The sequence below is a fragment of the Lithobates pipiens genome, unplaced genomic scaffold (assembly GCF_037356315.1).
Source record: "Lithobates pipiens isolate NorthernLeopardFrog02 unplaced genomic scaffold, aLitPip1_a1.2 Scaffold_22, whole genome shotgun sequence".
Lineage (NCBI taxonomy): Eukaryota > Metazoa > Chordata > Amphibia > Anura > Ranidae > Lithobates > Lithobates pipiens.
The window spans coordinates 326,362,375-326,376,122 of NW_027507784.1; the positions used below are offsets into that span (position 1 = coordinate 326,362,375).

Below are 13,748 nucleotides of genomic sequence, written 5' to 3' on the forward strand. Positions count from 1 at the left end.
CATGTATAAGGATGAAGTGGTTTCATGTCCTCATCCTGAATTCCTACCAAAGTGGTAACAGGTTTTCATTTTAACCAAGATATTCTTTCTTCTTTCTCCCCAGAGCCTTAATCTGGGGAAGAGAAAGCACTACATTCTCGCAAAACACAGGTTTTGTTTGTACTGCCAGAGGGTCCAAGATGTTGACAGGCAGCGTCAAGATCCACTATTTTCCAAATGGATTTGTCATGTGATTATTCAAGCTTCAGCTTAAAGAAGAAAATTCTTCCTTCTTTTGTTAAGAGCACACTCATCCAGGGCGATTAATGCCTCTTGGGTGGTGCATCATCAGGCCTCTATGGCTCAGATCTGTAAGGCCGTGACTTGGTCTTCGGTTCATACGTTTATCCGATTTTTATCAAATCGATATTAAAGGTCAGGAGGATATTGCCTTTGGCCTCCTGTTTTTGTTCTGTCTCCCCCCCCCCCCCCCCCCTTCAGTTGCCATTGCTATGGGACATCCCACATAGTAATTACTATGGCTTTTTTCCCCACCGATGTAAGAAAAGAACATACGATTTTTATAACAGCTTACCTGTAAAATCCTTTTCTTTGATATTCATCAGGAGACACAGAGGTCTCTCCCTTCTTTGGGATGCACTTGTATTGCTTGCCTACAAAACTGAGGACTCCCAGTAATGGGAGGGGTTATATAGGGGAGTACACGCCTTTAGGGGCGTGCCATTGTCCAGTGCCTGTCAGTCCGATATAACCCACATAGTAATTAATATGGCCCTGTGTCCCCTGATGTACATCAAAGAAAAGGATTTTACAGGTAAGCTGTTATAAAAATCCTATTTTCTGTCTTTGCAGATGACACCAAGCTATGCAGTAGAATAACGTCCTTACAGGATGTCTCCAATTTACAAGCCGCCCTCAATGTCTAATTTGGTGACGATGTGGCAGATGAGGTTTAATGTTGAGAAATGTACTTGGGGGCTAAGAATATGCATGCATCATACATACTAGGGGGAGTACAATTGGGGGAATCCATAGTGGAGTAGGATCTGGGGGTTTTGGTAAATCATAAACTCAATAATAACATGCAACACCAAGCTGCGGTTTCCAAAGCGAGCAAAGTCCTTTCCTGTATTAAGAGAGGTATGGACTCCTGAGATAGAGATATAATTTTGCCCCTGTTCAAATTATTAGTAAGACGTCACCTGGAATAAGGAGTTGAGTTTTGGGCACCAGTTCTCAAAAAAATATAGTGGGGAACTGGAGAAAGTTCAGAGAAGAGCAACCAAACTGATAAGGGGCATGGAGGAACTCAGCTATGAGGATAGTTTAGAGGAACTGAATTTATTAACTCTTGATAAGAGGAGATTAAGGGGGGATATGATCAACATGTTCAAATATATAAGGGGTCCATATAGTGAACTTGGTGTTGAGTTATTCTCTTTATGGTCTACCCAGAGGACACGGGAGCACTCTTTACATCTAGAGGAAAAGAGATTTCATCTTCAAATATGGAAAGGTTTCTTCACAGTAAGAGCTGTGAAAATGTGGAATAGACTCCCGCCAGACGTGGTTCTGGCCAGCTCAGTAGATTGCTTTAGACCCCTTTCACACCAGGGCGTTTTGCAGGCGCTATAGCGTTAGAAATAGCGCCTGCAATCCACCCTAAAGAAGCGGCACCATTGTGTGTAGTGTGAAAGCCCGAGGGCTTTTACACTACAGCGGTGCGCTGGCAGGACGTCAGAAAAAAGTCCTGCCAGCAGCTTCTTTGGAGCAGTGAAGGAGCAGTGTGTTTACCGCTTCTCCGCCGCTGCTCCCCATTGAAATCAATGGGGTAGCGCTGTAATTTTAACCCTTTCGTGGCCTCTAGCGGAGGGTAAAAGTGCCCCGCTAGCGGCCAAAATGCGCCGCAAATCCAGCGGTAAAATGCTGCTAAAAATAGCGGTCTTTTACCGCCGAAGCAATGGGCGGTGTGGTGTGAAAGGGGTCTTAAGAAAGGCCTGGATACTTTCATGAATGTACATAATATAACTGGGTACTAACATTTATAGGTAAAGTTGGTCCAGGGAAAATCCGATTGCTTATCGGGGGATCAGGAAGTAATTATTTTTCCCCCCTGCTGTAGCAAATTGGAGCATGCTCTGCTGGTTTTTTTTTTTTGCCTTCCTCTGGATCAGCTGTGGGTATAAAATTGGGTATATTGGATTGTACGACATATTTATTTTATTAATTGTTTTTAAGGTTGAACTGGATGGACTTGTGTCTTTTTTCAACCTGGCTAACTATGTAAAATGCCTAAAAATTGCTAAAAAATTGTATACAAGCTGGCATGTGGATAAAGGATGTCTTTTAAGCCGCGTACACACGTAGCCGTCTGTCCGACGTACTTAGTCTGGCGGACTTCCCACCAGACTGTCCATCGGACTTTCCGAACGGGCTACTTGCCCACACACGGCACTTTTTCAGCGGACTAATACGGCGTACTAAGTCTGCCGTACTATCCGCCCTACTTTTGAAATGAACGAACTCGCCCACACACGCGGAGGAAAGTCCGCTCATTTCGAGTGTGTCTCCAGGTAGGCAGGGCCCGCGAAGGATACGTCACTGGCCCCGCCGCCTGGTATGGACTTAAAGGGGAACCCCAACGCCGAAAAAAATCGGCGTGGGGGTCCCCCCAGGTCCACATCAGACCCTTGTCCGAGCACGCTACCCGGCCGGCCAGGGTTAAAATAGTTTATTGCACAGCTCCGGGGGTCTTCCGTCTTCGGGGGTCTTCTCGCCGGACTCCTCCGCTATCTTCTTGTAGCTCTTTTACTAGCGGAGGAGCCCGGCTTTCTTCCTCGCCACCGCCCTTCTTCCGACTTCGGGGGTCTTGTCCCCCTCTTCGGTTCTTCTGCCGGGCCACCGCGCCTTCTTCTAGCTCTTTTACAGGCGGTGGCCCGGTCTTCTGCCGCCGCCGCCTTCCGTTCTTCTGTCCTTCTCCTCTTCTTCTTCTTCTTCTTCAGATGTTGCCTCGCCGAGCCCTCCGCTCACAATGACGGGGACCAGGCACGCGGCGACTTATATAGGGACAAGGGGCGGGGTCTTCGGTTGATGTCACATGGGTTGATATCACATGGTGACCCCGCCCCTTACAATGTCACAGTCCCGGAGGATGCTGGGACTGTCGCCATGTGACATCAACCCATGTGACATCAACCCATGTGAGATCAACCGAAGACCCCGTCCCTTGTCCCTATATAAGTCGCCACGTGCCCAGTCCCCGTCATTGTGAGCGGAGTTCTCGGCGAGGCAACATCTGAAGAAGAAGAAGAAGAAGAGAAGGACAGAAGAACGGAAGGCGGCGGCGGCGGCAGAAGACCGGGCTACCGCCTGTAAAAGAGCTAGAAGAAGGCGCGGTGGCCCGGCAGAAGAACCGAAGAGGGGGACAAGACCCCCGAAGTCGGAAGAAGGGCGACGGCGAGGAAGAAAGCCGGGCTCCTCCGCTAGTAAAAGAGCTACAAGAAGATAGTGGAGGAGTCCGGCGAGAAGACCCCCGAAGACGGAAGACCCTCGGAGCTGTGCAATAAACTATTTTAACCCTTGTGTGTTGTGTTTTTTTTTGTACTTTATTTTACAGGTGAATGGGTAGGGGTACATTGTACCCCATACTCATTCACATAGGGTGGGGGGCCGGTATCCGAGGCCCCCTTATTAAAGGGGGCTCCCGAATTCCGATAAGCCCCCCGCCCGCAGACCCCGACAACCAACGGCCAGGGTTGTCGGGAAGAGGCCCTTGTCCTCATCAACATGGGGACAAGGTGCTTTGGGGTGGGGGGGCCACGTGGCCCCCCTTCCCCAAGGCACCCCCCCATGTTGAGGACATGCGGCCTGGTACGGCTCAGGAGGGGGGGGCGCTCGCTCGCCCCCCCTTTCCTGGCCGGCCGGGTAGCGTGCTCGGACAAGGGTCTGATGTGGACCTGGGGGGACCCCCACGCCGATTTTTTTTAAGTCAATACCAGGCGGCGGGGCCAGCGACGTATCCTTCACGGGCCACGCCTACCTGGAGACCCGCTCGAAATGAGCGGACTTTTCTCCGGGCGGGAAAAGTCTGTTCATTTCAAAAGTACTGCGGACTGGCATACACACGGCCGGATTGTCCGCCGAAATGCGAGTCCGGCGGGAAGATTGGAGTGTAAAACTACTTTCTAAGTCCGCCGTACTTTCGGGTCAAAAAAGTATGCCGGAGGCTACACACGGGGGGATTGTCCGGCGGACTTGAGTTTGCCGGACTTTTCCACCCGCTTGTTTGATCGTGTGTACGTGGCATTAGTTACACTAAGTCACAGGTTTTCATTGTGCACCATTTACAACCTCTTGGCTGACAGCGTTCTAACAATCAATGACATCATCAGTTGATAAAAAGGATGTCAGTCACCTGCATAGCTTCCCTGTTTGACACCCCCCTCTCCATCAGTATTGGGGTCACATTAGCTGAGTGATGTAGAAAAACTGAGGGAGAAGAGAAACATTGGAATACTAGTCAGTACCAGTTTGCAAAAGTATATTTGCTTTGGAAGAATAAATCACCTCTAACGTTGGGTGTCCTATTTGGACTTGTGGATGTTGCTGCATTATGTAAAACTATTAGAACAGGTTTTACATTTCAGAATGGGATGCCTGAAAGCTGTCCATATTTTTTTTCATCTTGTCAAGAGCTACGCAAACTGTTGGCGCTATATAAATCCTGTATAATAATAATTAAAGGGTGCCTTGACTGAAAAAAAGGTTGAGAAACACTGGTCTAGAGGCATGGAGAAGGATGGGTCAGAGAGAGCCTGGTTGGTGCCTGGAGGCATCAGGAAAGGGACAGAGTTCTGAGATGGAGCACCAGAAGAAGTTACTCCTCCACAAGCTGGGGATTGTGGAGAGGCTGGGAAAGCATCAAGAGGGACTCATCCAAGAAAACCCTGCATGGTACTGTGAGTTATTGGTTGCTATTGGAGACAATGTTGCTATGCAGAAACAGAACATTGGGTGCAAGCCCAAGGCCCTTGTTATGTATTGCTGTCTACCTTAATGGTTTTGTTTTTAGTGTTTTTGGAGTCTGCTCATCTTTCTGCCTACTGTCCTAAGGGTGTCCTGTGCCCTAATCCTCTCATCTTGCATTTTTGTTATAGTGAGCAATAAGCTCACCTTGTTCATTATTGCAAGTGACTGGCACCCATCTTTCCTGCAACACTTCACACCGACTATTTCTAAGAACCAGCACCCTGAGGTGAAATGTCAGCCCTCCCTGTCTCCGGGGGTAGTTTGAGGGTTACCTGATTGACACATCTGTTCAAAGGAAGTTAGTGGGCTGTGTTGATGACTAAGCAGGGATCTAGCAAATTGTGAGAGTTATTGAAGCCGCGTGTTCTGTCATAGTGAGCGGAGACAGCGACGAGGCAACATCTCCAGAAGAGAAGAACAGAAGACGGAGACATCGGCAGCGGCGACAGAAGACCGGGCCACTGCTTGTAAAAGAGCTAGAAGAAGGCACGGTGGCCCGGCAGGAAGAACCGCAGATAGGGACAAGACCCCCGAAGTCGGAAGAAGAGGGCGGCGGCGAAGAAGAATGCCGGGCTCCTCCGCTAGTAAAAGAGCTAGCAGAAGATAGCGGAGGAGTCCGGCGAGAAAACCCCCGAAGACGGAAGACCTCCGGAGCTGTGCAATAAACTATTTTAACCCTTGTGTGTTGTTTTTTTTGTACATTTTTTTTCACAGGTGAATGGGTAGGGGTACATTGTACCCCTACTCATTCACATAGGGTGGGGGGCCGGGATCTGGGGCCCCCTTATTAAAGGGGGCTCCTGGATTCCGATAAGCCCCCCGCCCGCAGACCCCGACAACCAACGGCCAGGAGCTCATTCTCTAATTGGCCACGGTAAAAGTCGCCTGGCCTGGGGCAACTTAAAGTCGTGTTGTAAGTCGCCCCAAGTCGTGTTCAAGTCATGTCCAAGTTGCCAGGCCAGGCAACTTCGCCGTGGCCAATCAGAGAATGAGCTCTGAAGGGGGAACTCCACGCCAAATTTAAAAAAAAAATGGCATGGGTTCCCCCTCAGAGAGCATACCAGGCCCTTAGGTCTGGTATGAATTCTAAGAGGAACCCCCCTACGCCGAAAAAATGGCGTGGGGGTCCCCCCCAGATCCATGCCAGACCCTTATCCGAGCACGCTACCCGGGCCGGCCAGGAAAGGGGGTGGGGACGAGCGAGCGCGGGCGGGGGGCTTATCGGAATCCGGGAGCCCCCTTTAATAAGGGGGCCCCCAGATACCAGCCCCCCACCCTATGTGAATGAGTATGGGGTACAATATGCCCCTACCCATTCACCTGTGAAAAAAATTTACAAAAAAAACACAACACACAAGGGTTAAAATAGTTTATTGCACAGCTCAGGGGGTCTTCTCGCCGGACTCCTCCACTATCTTCTGTTAGCTCTTTTACTAGCGGAGGAGCCCGGCATTCTTCTTCGCCGCCACCCTCTTCTTCTGACTTCTGGGGTCTTGTCCCCCTCTTCGGTTCTTCTTGCTGAGCCACCGCTTGTAAAAGAGCTAGAAGAAGGCGCGGTGTTCTGTCGCCGCTGCCGCCGCCTTCTGTTCTTCTCTTCTGGAGATGTTGCCCCGTCGCTGTCTCCGCTCACTATGACAGAACACGCGGCCCTCTGGCAACTTATATAGGGACATCACCGGATGATGTCCCCGCCCATTATGATGTCACAGTCCCAGCATCCTCTGGGACTGTGACATCATAATGGGCGGGGACATCATCTGGGATGTCCCTATATAAGTCGCCGCGTCCCTGTCATTGTGAGCAGAGACAGCGACAAGGCAACATCTCCTGAAGAGAAGGCAGCGGCAACAGAAGACCGGGCCACCGCTTGTAAAAGAGCTAGAAGAAGACGCGGTGGCCCGGCAGGAAGAACCGAAGAGGGGGACAAGACCCCCGAAGTCAGAAGAAGAGGGCGGCGGTGAAGAAGAAAGCCGGGCTCCTCCGCTAGTGAAAGAGCTAGCAAAAGAGCAGAAGATAGCGGAGGAGTCTGGCGAGAAGACCGCGGAAGACCCCCAGAGCTGTGCAATAAACTATTTTAAACCTTGTGTGTTGTGTTTTTTTTGTACATTTTTTTTCACGGGTGAATGGGTAGGGGTACATTGTACCCCATACTCATTCACATAGGGTGGGGGGCCGGTATCCGGGGGCCCCCTTATTAAAGAGGCTTCCGGATTCCGATAAGCCTCCCGCCCACAGACCCCGACAATCAACGGCCAGGGTTGTCGGGAAGAGGCCCTTGTCCTCATCAACATGGGGACAAGGTGCGTTGGGGTGGGGGGGGCGCGTGGCCCCCCCTTCCCCAAGGCACCCCCCATGTAGAGGGCACGCGGCCTGGTACGGCTCAGGAGGGGGGGCGCTCGCTCGTCCCCACCCCCTTTCCTGGCCGGCCAGGTAGCGTGCTCGGATAAGGGTCTGGTATGGATCTGTTGTACAGGAACCTTTTCTGAAGTCGGAGCGACTTCAGTAGTGTGCATTAAGACGGCTGTCATTCACTTACATTGATTTTTACATGTTGTCCGACCTGAGGCGACTAAGGGTGACCTGAAGTCGGATCTGAGTCGCCCCTGTGTGAACCGGCTCTAAGGAATAACGTTGAGGGTCAACCAGAGAAGGATAGTCAACAGTAAAGTGTCACTTAATTAGGACTGAGGTTGGTATATGGGTCAGAAGTGTAGCCTTGTAATATAGCCCAGATTTAGGAAGAGCTGCTCCAATATGTTCTGTTTTTGTTTTGCTAACTGAGTGCCTAATAATACTTTAATAATACTTTTATTCTCAACTTGGGTATTATTTTGGGGCCTGCTTGCACTATGGCTTCACACTGCTACAGTCTCTGAAAATTGATTCAGATTGTTGAAATTATGTATTGCCAGAATTAAAGGTCATTTATAGTGCTGCATAGTCTGTTGAGGTGCAGTGTTTGGTCACAGACCAGGGGTATGGGACTCATAGCCCTTTTCCTTGCTCTGGCCCAGTGGACTCAACCTCTTCTGAGTTGTAGCTCCTGTCCTTGTTTGCAAGAAGGAGAAGTTTGGGGTATTTAAAAAAAAAAACATCCATGCTCACCTCTCTGTTGCAGCGTGCAGCTGCTAAGCCCAGGAACTCAGATGACATGACAGCTTCAGCCTTGTTGGAGTGGAGAGCAGTGTTAGTCAGCTACTGCTTTCTGCTCTGTCCCTCCAGCACTCACTTAAGCACCTGGCTGGAGAAGGAATGGGTACAGTTGGCTTCTTCTCTCAAAAATTGTAAAAAATAACAATAAAAAATAAAATAATAAAAAGCTACTGACACTAGTGGCAGAACTACCAGGGTTGCAAAGGTTGCATATGTGACCGGGCCCTGAGGCTTCACCACCGTTAGGGGGGCCACAGTCAGGGGTCAGGGTGCCTTTATGGTTTCTGCACCAGGGTCCTGAAGGTTCTAGATATGCCTCTGCTGTGAGCCCAGCCTGCTTACACACCACCTAGAGCAGCCATTCTCAAACAAGGTTTTATGGAACCTAGAGTTCCTCCAGAGTCTGTTAGAAAAATGAAAATGTGGCTGATTTACCTACCATTTGATGATGCCTACATATTTCCAGGACCAATGCCACATGGCAAAGCCAGAAGCATGACATCAATTATCTTCTTAGCTGTCTGTAGGGTTGCATTCTGATCACCACTTCAAGGTTTGTATTCTTCCTACTGACCACGAATATAAAAGTAAGCAGTTTTTCCATTGACCTTTGATGAATTGCTTTTGGTAGAGGTTTTCTGAGAGATGAGTTCCTCTTGGGTAAAAGGGTTGGGAAAAGGTGCCCTAGAGGGTGCATCATCATGCAGAGGTCCATTCATCAGATAAAGTGATAATCACTTATTGCAGGAGATCGTGATGTGCTGTAGAGCTCTGGAGGAAGCTCTGGTTATTTTTCTTATCTATACATGCAGTGGAAATATATTTGGTTTAAAATTTGTTTATTTGGTTTATTATTTAAATATAAGCCATTTAAATCATGCCACAAAGTGCAGGGAAGAAAATAAGTTAAGTAATGTGAAGAATTTAGATATGATTGGTTGATCACATATATTTTCAGAAGGTTTCTTTCCTTGCTCGACATTAAGGATATATTCTGGATTACCCAATGAGGGAAATCATTCAATAATCCTAATAATGTACAAAGAGAAAAGTATAAAAAAAAGTTTTTATCTGATTGTAATTGGTAATTTTTTCCCTGTTTTTCTATATTGATAAAAAAAATATTATTTTTTTTTCTTTTTTTGTACATCATTAACCACTTCATAGTTACATAGTAGGTGAAGTTGAAAAAAGACACAAGTCCAATCTATAACCTATGTGTGTGATTATATGTATTACATGGTATCTCTCTGCATTTTGTGAGACACTAACAATCCAGGACAGTACAAATATCCCCCAAATGACCCCTTATTGGATTGTAGACAGTCCAAAGTATTTAGTAAGAGGCACGGCAAGTTTTTTTTGAAGTTGTAATTTTTTTATCATAAGTTTTTTTTTTTGTTTTTTTGTTTTTTTTTACATACTGTCACCAGTGCAGTACAGCGTCATAATATAACAAGTGTGGTGGTGATAAGGGACAATGACTTAAAAAAATAAAAATAAAAAATAAATCATATTTTCTTTTGTATTCTTTTTTTCTACGATTTTTTTTTTTTAACAGTCTTTGACCAGAGCAATATAAGTTTACATTGTACTACTCCGGGGAAATTACCAGTATTTTTTTTTTTTTTTACACACATTATGTTTGCATACAGCAATGAATGTCATTGCTATACGCAAGCATTTTACTGAATGAAATCGATTAATTCAGTCTGTTTTGTTTTGATTAGCTGTGATCAGCCAGAGCTAATCAATCACATGGTACAGATGGGTTGTGATTGGCCCTGTCTGTACCATGTGATTTCACTGACCAATCGCCGCTAGCAACACAGTTGTTTCCGATGGATGGTATGAAAGGAAGCCATCCATTGTTTACAACTGTCATGTGACCTGCTGTGATTGGTCCTGTGGTCACATGGTACCGGTAGTGAGCCAGTACTTATCTCAGTCGCCGTGTCCCTTTCCCATGGATGGTGACAGATTGCACCGCCGAGCGGCCCTACGATCCAGGGGAAAGTCATATGACATCCGCCCAGATCAGTGAGAGGTTCCCACCGGAGTCATCTGCCCATACACCGGGAGGGAACTGGTTAAAGTAGAACTATAGGCAAAACTTTTTTTTTTTTCACTTTGTAAAAATAATGTGCATAAAATGGCTGATTTTGGCTCTCCCTTACCCTGTCCAATTTCCCATTTCTTGTGACACAGTCAGGCTTGTTTAATAAAACCAAACAAGATTCAGTCCGGGTTCACATATGTGCGAATTGGATGCAGATTTCCCTGCATCCACTTTGCATAACATGCAAGTGTAACCGACTCTTGTGAAAAAATGAAAAATGCCCATATAAAATGTAATATACAGAAAAAATTCAATCTCAAGTCCAACAAAGTGTGATAAAAAAGGTGTAGCTCAAAAATCGAAACCATACACCATATATCCACCACTGAGTGATCTGTGCCGATTCCACTCCCTTAAGGATAAAGCTCACCAAATGTTGTTTCCATTCACTCCCGTGTCTGGCAGGTATCACTTTTTAATATTCAAGAGCTGTTACAGATGGCCAAACTGTAGATGCAACACCAATTGCCACATGTAGGGACAAAACTTGAGACAGAGCCTTCAATAGTGTAAAAACCTTTAGGTACCCACTTTATTAAAAAAATAATGCACTTACATCACTGTAGTATAAAAATCGCATTCACATTTAAAATCAATACCAATGCGTTTCGTCACTTCTGATTTTATTACAGGGGGTGGCTGCACGGAACGGCAATGGAGTTTAAATATCCTCCTCCTCCTTGCTGTAACCCTTAAAGCTCTGACTCACTGGGCATTACTCATACTGTAGTGTATGTAAACTCTGCAGTATTGTCCGTCTGTTCAATTTACCCCACATATGCTGGATATAATTTAGACTCAGCCAAATTTAACAAACCTTTAAGCAGGGGTGGACTGACAACTCATGGGGCCTCCAGGCAATGGGAGATTACGAGGCCCCCAGGCAATCAGAGATTATGGGGCCACACAGTATACAATCACACAGTGTGTATACTGTATGTACATGTATAGACATGTTTCTATTGGCTGAGAAGGTACTGGAGAGGTGGGGCAGCTATAATCTCGGAATTTTTAGACCAAAAGGATGTCGGTAAGGGACATTTCAGAGACAGATGTAAAAAAAAACACATATTTTTACATACTGTCCCTGGTTTTACTGAGGCTGGCAACCCTGATGGGGCCCCCTTGTGGCTCGGGGGCCCTCGGGAAGTGCCTGATTGGCCGAATGGTCAGTCCGCCCCTGCCTTTAAGTAAAATTGTCAACCTATATCTCCTAAGTGAACTGGATCATTAAACACCAGTCCAATGATCAAATAATGACCAAATGATTTTAGATAACTTAATGAAGTTCACCTACAAAGATTATTGGGGGTTGGAGGAGTGATATTTAAAATTTACAAATTCAATTTAAAACTTACATCTTTATGTTATAAATCAGCTTTACAGTGATCTTAAAAAACATATATAAATTGTAATAATTTTGATGGTTCAACCTCAAGCAACACCTAAGACGGCCATCAGTCGACATGTTGGCCTCTTCCATGCCTTCAATCCCAAATTTATCACCTTTTCCGCACTTGAACATATCCCCCTTGATGTGAGAGGGGGCAGTGTGGATAATATCTTACTTCAACATGAAGCTGAATGGATTTTCAACCTAAGGGCTACAATTCCACCTGGCTTCAATGAAAACTTAAGCTTCAAACCTTTTTTATGATATAGAAACCTTTTCTGGCCTTTCAATCTTGCTGACCGCTCTTCTGAGAGGGAACCTGGTTGGGTTCCCATTTCCCTTTCCCCTCCTTCCCCTTTTCCCTCCCCCCCCTCCCCCTCCCTCCCCCCCCCCCCTCCCTTCTTTTTTATTTTTATTTTTATTTATTTTCTCATTGTTCTACTGTATTATTTGAAATTTGTCTGTATTGATTTGTTTTGAGTATAAAAATACATCATGTATATGTCTATATGTTTACGATATTATTATGTTTTGTTATGTGCAGCTTTTAGAGAATTATTTTTTTGTTCTTCCCTTTTTAGGATTTCCCACCCGAATGGTCCACCTCTACGGCTTCCCCATCAGTGCTGTTCGCACGGACACCCGGGGGCACAGGCGCCTTGTGTGCCATTGCCCCTTTTCAGCGCTGCGACGCTCCCCCTACATTGGTCGGAAGGATTGGCTATTTCTTCTGCCATTCTGTTCCGACCCTCTTTTCCATCGTTTTTTGCCTCTACGCCTGACCGGGCGGTCAGATTGATGGCCGCGTTCGTTTATGCCTTCGCTTTCTACGAAGGCATCGATCGTTCCCCTCTTTCCTCCGCCCACATGCCTGAGGCATTATGGGGTTTGTAGGCCTATTCAGTCTCGTCCCATTGGTGAGCATGCGCAATAGCGCTCCTTTTGTCCGCATCAGGCCGACTACGTCAGACGCCGGCTTGATGGCGGGGCATATAAAAAGCCTTCGTAATATCGTCATTCCGTTGCGGGTTGCAGCCAAGGGTGACGCTTGATCGTTCAGACTCTGTACTTTTCGGTAAGCTTATTGTTATATTCTTAAACATTTATTCGATCGGTCTTTTTTTCATTTGAAAACGTTCACGTATCTCTCTGCCGGTGTTTCAACCCTTTGGACCTAGGCTACTGTCTATGTCCCTTTTTATATGCTTGCATTAACTCCCTGGCTTTGAATTCTATGCCTTGGGATGCGAATGTTTAACTCTCTGGGTATATCTATATGCCTGAGGGTTGGTGTCTGTATAACACTCAGTTTATGATGTACACACCACCCTTTTGAGATACATTTTTTTTTTTTTTTTTTTTTTTTTTATTTCAATTTTTCTTATCTTCGTTTTGTTTTTTCCTTGATTGGCCACCCAGCTGGTATTTCTATGCAGGTGTGTCTCCCTGATTGCTCAAAAAGATTTCTTCTCAAAATGCGAGCGTCCCCACTGCTTACAATTATCCAACCTACGTAAGTAATACATTTGAAACTAAAATACATCCTTGTATTATTTTTTCTCAATTTTTATACTTTAGAGGGTCCTTCACCCCCAAAAGGTTGTTTTATTTTAGCAACCTTGAAATTAAGCTAGGTACTCAAAGAACTTTAAATCATCCCAAAATTTCAAATTTGGTCTTACTATATATTCCTTTTTTTATCAGTTTTCTTGGGTTGGCTTTTTAGCCCCCTGCGATTCAGCACTGCTGTGGCTAACCCCCGAGGTGGACAATCCCACTACTTTACCACCAACGTAGTGGTTAAAGGTGGGTTTGATGTGTGTGTGTGTCTGTTGTTTCCCCTCCCCCTTTCCCCTTCCCCTCTATTTCTGCATTTACGAATGTTGTGACATACTTTATTATTATTTTGTACTTTGTATTTTCGGTTTAGATCTTGTTCAAACTTTCACACATCCCCTGAAGAAGCAATCTAATGCGAAACATGTCGGGACTATGTGTGCTTGACGAGAACAACCACTGTATTGCATTATTCTGAATCTTTTAAGCATATATTGC

General features: G+C 46.1%; 1 protein-coding gene across 1 annotated transcript in view; it reads right to left on the reverse strand.

Moving 5' to 3' along the window:
* Positions 1–13,748, reverse strand: part of LOC143925008 (E3 ubiquitin-protein ligase TRIM39-like) — a 130,622-nt gene that overhangs the window by 32,125 nt on the left and 84,749 nt on the right. The gene's annotated exons all lie outside the window — the stretch shown is intronic.